Below are 6,175 nucleotides of genomic sequence, written 5' to 3' on the forward strand. Positions count from 1 at the left end.
CACACACACACTCACACACACACTCATTTTTTATCCAATATCAATTTCATTCAGTAACAAATAAATTCAAAAAGTGATATATTTTTAGCTATTGTATGCTTTTCCCACATCATATAATTATAAGATAAGATTGTGTGAGTGACTATCTCCTACTAAACCAAAGATTCCTCGAATTATAAAACATCCATGTGAGCAACATGCTCATGAAAGACCTTGGGTGGAAGTCCCTTAGTAAGAGGATCTGCCATCATGGAGTTTGTCCCTAAGTGTTCTATGGAAATTTGTCCACTTTGTATCCTTTCCTTAACAACTAGGAACTTGATGTCAATATGCTTTGACTTGGTCGAGCTCCTATTATTGCTAGAATACAATACAACTAATTTGTTGTCACAATAAGCATCCTGCAAAATCCGAGTCAGAATACCCAGTGCCCTCTAACTGATCTGACCTCTTGTATGTGAGCATATAATACTTTATTCTCTTCAAATACCTCATAACTCTTTTGGCTGCTTTCCAATGATCCATTCCTGGATTGCTTAAATATCTGCCTAATACCCTAACTATGTATGCTATATCCAGATGCGTACATACTTGGGCATACATCAAACTCCCTACAGCTGATGCATAGGGAATCTTTTGCATTTCCTGAATTTCCAAATTTCCTTTTGGGCACTGTTTGAGACTAAACTTGTCTCCCGTAGCAACTGGAGTATCCCCGGATTTACATTCCTTCATGCCAACCCTTTTAAGTACCTTTTCGATATAGCTCCTTTGTGATAATCCTAGAATACCCCAAGATCGATCTCAGTGTATTTGAATTCCTAATAAAAAGGAGGTGTCGTCAAGATCTTTCATTTCGAAGTTTCTTGATAGAAATCTCTTGGTTTCGTGCAACATGCCTATATCATTAGTGGCAAGTAGTATGTCATCAACATATAAGACCAGGAAAATATACTTGCTCCCACTGAATTTGTGATACACACAATCATCAATAAGATTCATCTCGAAACCAAAAGAGAGAATTACTTGATGAAATTTGTTCCAGACTAGAATTTTGTCCAACCCAAAGCTCATAAGGTGTTTTGGCAGCTGCCTTGGTTAACACTCTATTTAGAATGTAAGCTACAGTCTATAATGCCTCTCCCCAGTGTAACACCCTAAAATATTTCTAATTATAAATCGATGTTTAATTGTATTTATCATTTTATTTGACTATATGGTTGACTTGAATGAGTTTAGGTATGACTTGAATTAGTTATTTGTGAATTTCTTGATGTGGATATTGAGTTATGTGGAGTTTTATTGAGCTAAGTTGAAATTATGAGATTTCAAATTTCACCTAAACCTACTTCAGTAAAATCATGATCCTGGATTCGTTAACCGTTGGATCATCTTCAAATTTTGTCTAAAGCTTCCTAAGACAATTTTCCACAGTCTGACCGTTGGGATTTTGAAATTTAAACTTTTGATATCTCGCTAAGCGTGAAGGGCGCGCTAAGCACAATTCCAACCCAAGAGGGAATTGTGTTGAGCGAGAATTGGCCCGCTGAGCGAGACTTAGTGCAGAGGGAGTTGTGCTAAGCACGAATTGTCGTGCTAAGAGGAAAAAATGGATTTTCGCTTAGTGAGATGAGCTCGCTAAGTGAGATCTGCAGAGTATAAATATGTTCTTCAACGTGAAAACACGATTTTCACTCTCTCCTTCTCTCCAAAATGCCACCCAAACCCTAACACCTCCTTCTCCACCACCCACGACCACCAGTGGCCACCACGAGCCGCCGTTGCTTGCTGCCAAACCTCCACACCAAGAAGAACGATGTAATCGGAGCGAAATCCTTAGAATCCTCCTCAACGATTCGATGGAGAAAATTCTCCTAATCCTCCATTTCATAGCTTCTCTGAGGTAATCTTAACTTCTAAGCCTTTCTCCTAGTTAGTTTGAGTTCCTCTTAGTGTCTCTTGTGTGTTGGGTACGGTAATAGGGTGTTTTTACACTTCCTTTAAAAAACCCTTGAAAATGAGACATCATAAAAGTTATCTTTTTATAACATTGATGTTATTTTCATGACCTTCATTGAACCCTGGTCACATTGGCATGAAAGGAATTTCAAAATGATGTCTCCTTTTAGTAGAATCAGAAACACCCATCAGCCCTTTATGTTTTGACAGGGGTATTTGACTCAGAATATTGTTATTAACCTTTTTTTTTGAAATCTATACTAAATTTCCTTAAATTTGGTATATAGAACCTTGCATTTGGACTGACGAGCGTGAACGAGAGAGACCTCTGAGTGACACAAAGAGGAACTGAAGGAGAGCTCAAAATAGGTGAGGGGAGTTTATTATCATTTACAGTTTTAAATACCATAGTTGGGGGGTCAGGAAACCTAACTATGGGGATGTATACTTGTCCCTGTTGCATGCTGGTTTTCAAGAAAACAATATTTTTTACTAATGGGATGCGATATATCTATTATTGATGAATAACATTATTGTTTTTATTAGACTTGTATTGTCTGAAGACCTGGGGAGTGTGAATCTCAGGCATGAACTATATATGTATATGCGGAGTGCGACTTACTAATGATATTTCTATTGATGACATTAATTGATATGGGGTGACATTGATGTTTATGATAGTATTGATATGAGATGATGTTGTTATTGATGACTATGTTAACATGAGTTAATGTTGTTATTGATGACTATGTTAACATAAGTTGATGCTCTTATTGATGATTATGTTAATATGAGATGATGATGATGTTGTTGTTGTTGTTGTTAATGTCATTGAGATGAGATGATGTTGATGTTGAGAATGATGTTGAGATGAAATGTTGATGATGTTGAAAATGCACTATGATGAAGTTATGTTGTGTATGTACATGGGGGTGCAGTGACCTTGTTGGATATCCCTGGTGGGGGAAATAGAGTGGTTAAAGAGTGTTAAGCATCTCTGGAGGGGGATGACTTAGAATCTTTAATTATCCACGGTCAGTGCATTGATGATGCCCATGTTTCATACATTGTGTGTTGTGTATGTACATGGGGGGTGCAGTGACCTTGTTGAATATCCCTGGTGGGGGAAATAAAGTGGTTAAAGAATTTTAAGTGTCTCTGGAGGGGGATGGCTTAGAATCTTTAATTATCCACGGTCAGTGCCTTGATGGTGCCCATGTTTCATACGTTGTATGTTGTGTATGTACATGGGGGGGGGGTGCAGTGACCTTGTTGGATATCCCTGGTGGGGGAATAAAGTGGTTAAAGAGTTTTAAGCATCTCTGAAGGGGGATGACTTAGAATATTTAATTATCCACAGTCAGTGCATTGATAGTGCCCATGTTTCATACTTCATATGACATGGAAATAGTATAAAATTGGTCAATAAGTACTTGTAGTTTCTCATGAGGAGGAATACTTGTACTTGGGGGCATGTCACTCAGTTTGGAACTCCCTTGAGACTCAGGCTGATCACCATGGGGGGGGGGGGGTGGAGTTGCCTATGCACGACAAGGTGACCTCGACACTTACTGCCTAGTTTTCCTAAGTGAGAGTGTCGTGCATACATGCTTAGGCTATTTCCTTGGGGATGGTACCACATTGCATTTGAGAGTTGAGGTCAGGTGCATGCATTATACTGAGCATGATTGATTGAAACTATGGACGGATGATGACTATTTGTTGAGTGTGTGTTGGACTGATGAATGTTTGTGTAAGCTTATGATATTTGTTAATGTTTTCTTATTAATTGTGGTTATTTGATTTTTGTATTAATTTCTTTTATAATAAACTCACCCCTCGCAATTTTTGTACCGTGTGGTTGGTACGTGTGATGATCGCGAACCTTTGTTCGTGGGAGTAGAATGATAGCAGTAGAGTACGAGAAGTGAGATTCTTTTGTGGAACCGCCGAGCTGACGTGATGACGTTGGGATTATTTTGGGAGAGAGTTGTGTTTTGTTAATCAACTCCTCCAGTAGAGTATGAGAAGTATGAACAAATTTACTTTCCATTATGTGAATGATATATACTGAGTTACTATACCTATATATATATATATATGTATGTATCCACTTAAGTAATGGTGTGTTGTTTGGTGAATGTATATCAAGAAAAAAATTACTTTCATTTTTCATAAGAAAATTAACGGAGTTTTCATTTAAAAATTAAAATTCTCGAGGTTTAGAGTGGTGATATCGTAGCGATGAGGTGGATCGTTACACCCAGAGTGACTCTGGTAAGTTAAACTGACAAATCATCCTTTTTACCATATCCTTAAGAGTTTTGTTTTGTCTTTCAGCCACACTATTCATGCTAGGTGTCCCCAACATGGTGTACAGTGGGATGATTCCACATTCCTCTAGGTACCTGGCAAAAGGCCTTGGACGTTGTTCACCTAAACCGTCATATCTGTTATAGTATTCACCACCATGATCAGATCTGACACTCTTGATTCTTTTGTTGAGTTGATTTTCAACTTCAACTTTAAATGTTTTGAACACATCCAGAGATTGTGACTTTTCATGTATAAGAAACAAGTATGCATATCTGGAGTAATCATCTATGAGTGATATAAAATATTGCTGACCATTCCATGAAGGTGTATGAAATGGCCCATAAATGTTTGTATGTATCAATTCCAAGACGTCTGTAGCTCTATATGCACCTAATTTCTTGCTTTTGGTCTATTTACCTTTAATGCATTCAACACAAACATCAAAGCTCATGAAATCAATGGAATCCAAGATTCTGTTTGACACAAGTCATTCAATTCTGTTCTTAGAAATGTGACCTAAGCGCTTATGCCATAATGCTCCTGAGTTTGTATTATCAATTCTACGCTTAGTACCACGCAATTCCGCATTAAAGGATTCACCATAAGAAGCTATAGTATCAAGTAAATATAGATTATCATAAGCCAAGAGGGAACCAGTTCCAACAATATATGAATTAAAAGACAAAACCACATTGTTTCCAAATGAACACAAATAACCCAATTTGTCCAAATAAGAAACTGAAACCAAATTCCGTCTAAATGACGGTACAACAAAAGTGTCTTTCAAATCCAAATAAAAACTAGTACATAATAATAATCTAAAATGCCATATAGCTCCAACATATATTCATCTTTCAGAATCAGTTGGCTTCCGGTAGCTTAGGCAACCCTTTCTTTGCATGCCAAACATGATATTTGGTACATTTCTTCTTTACATGTCTAAGCTTACTACAAAAGAAACAGTTGTCACCTTGATTTTATTTCTTTTGTGTTGGACCCTTAACAGCTTTATTCTTGGGCTCCTCAGTTCTTCTTCTTTTGCCCTTGTCTTTAGAGGTACTTACAACATGAGCACTTTCAGTCCTTTCTTGCTTCAGCCTTTCCTCTTCTTGCACACAGTATGAAATGAGCTCATTAAGAGACCATTTCTCCTTCTGAAAATTATAAGAGATCTTAAACTGACTAAACTGTGAAGGTTGAGAAATTAGCACTAAATGAATAAGCAAGTCTTCTAATAGCTCAAGCTTTAGTGCTCTTAATTTTGAAGCAATATTTGACATTCCCATAATGTATTCCTTGACATTTCCTTTGCCTTGATACTTCATGGAAATTAAGTTCTAAAGAAGAGTACTTGTTTCCGCCTTATCACTTTTTGGAAAGCGCTTTTCAATTTCAGCAAGGAATTCTTTAGCACTAGTTATATCATCTGAAATAGTACCCCTAAAGACCTCAGGAATGCCATGCTTAATGATCATAAGACTCATGTGATTTGAGTGATCCCATTTCTCACAAAGTTTCCTCTATTAAGAGGTACTGGAATCCGTAGGAGAAGGGGGTTTCTTAATCCTTAATGCAAGGTCTAGATCCATGCAGCCAAGAACAATTTTGCATGTTCTCTTTCCAGTCCTTAAAATTTGTACCATTAAGAACCAGAACTGAATTCAGATTAGCAATAAGCTCACAAAATAGTCATCAATGCATTTAAATAATGGTATAACCCATCTCAAGATATCTAGTGCACCATTAATATCAAGTCTTTGGATAGTGGTATTAATTGCTAGTGAAATCCTTGTTGTAATGTTCAAACATTGATGATAAAATCATATCAAATAATAAACCCATCTTTTGATATGATTTATCATTCACATGCAAAACGAGTGAATAGGCATTTTGGTCCCTG

Source organism: Glycine max, chromosome 15, assembly GCF_000004515.6.
Source record: "Glycine max cultivar Williams 82 chromosome 15, Glycine_max_v4.0, whole genome shotgun sequence".
Lineage (NCBI taxonomy): Eukaryota > Viridiplantae > Streptophyta > Magnoliopsida > Fabales > Fabaceae > Glycine > Glycine max.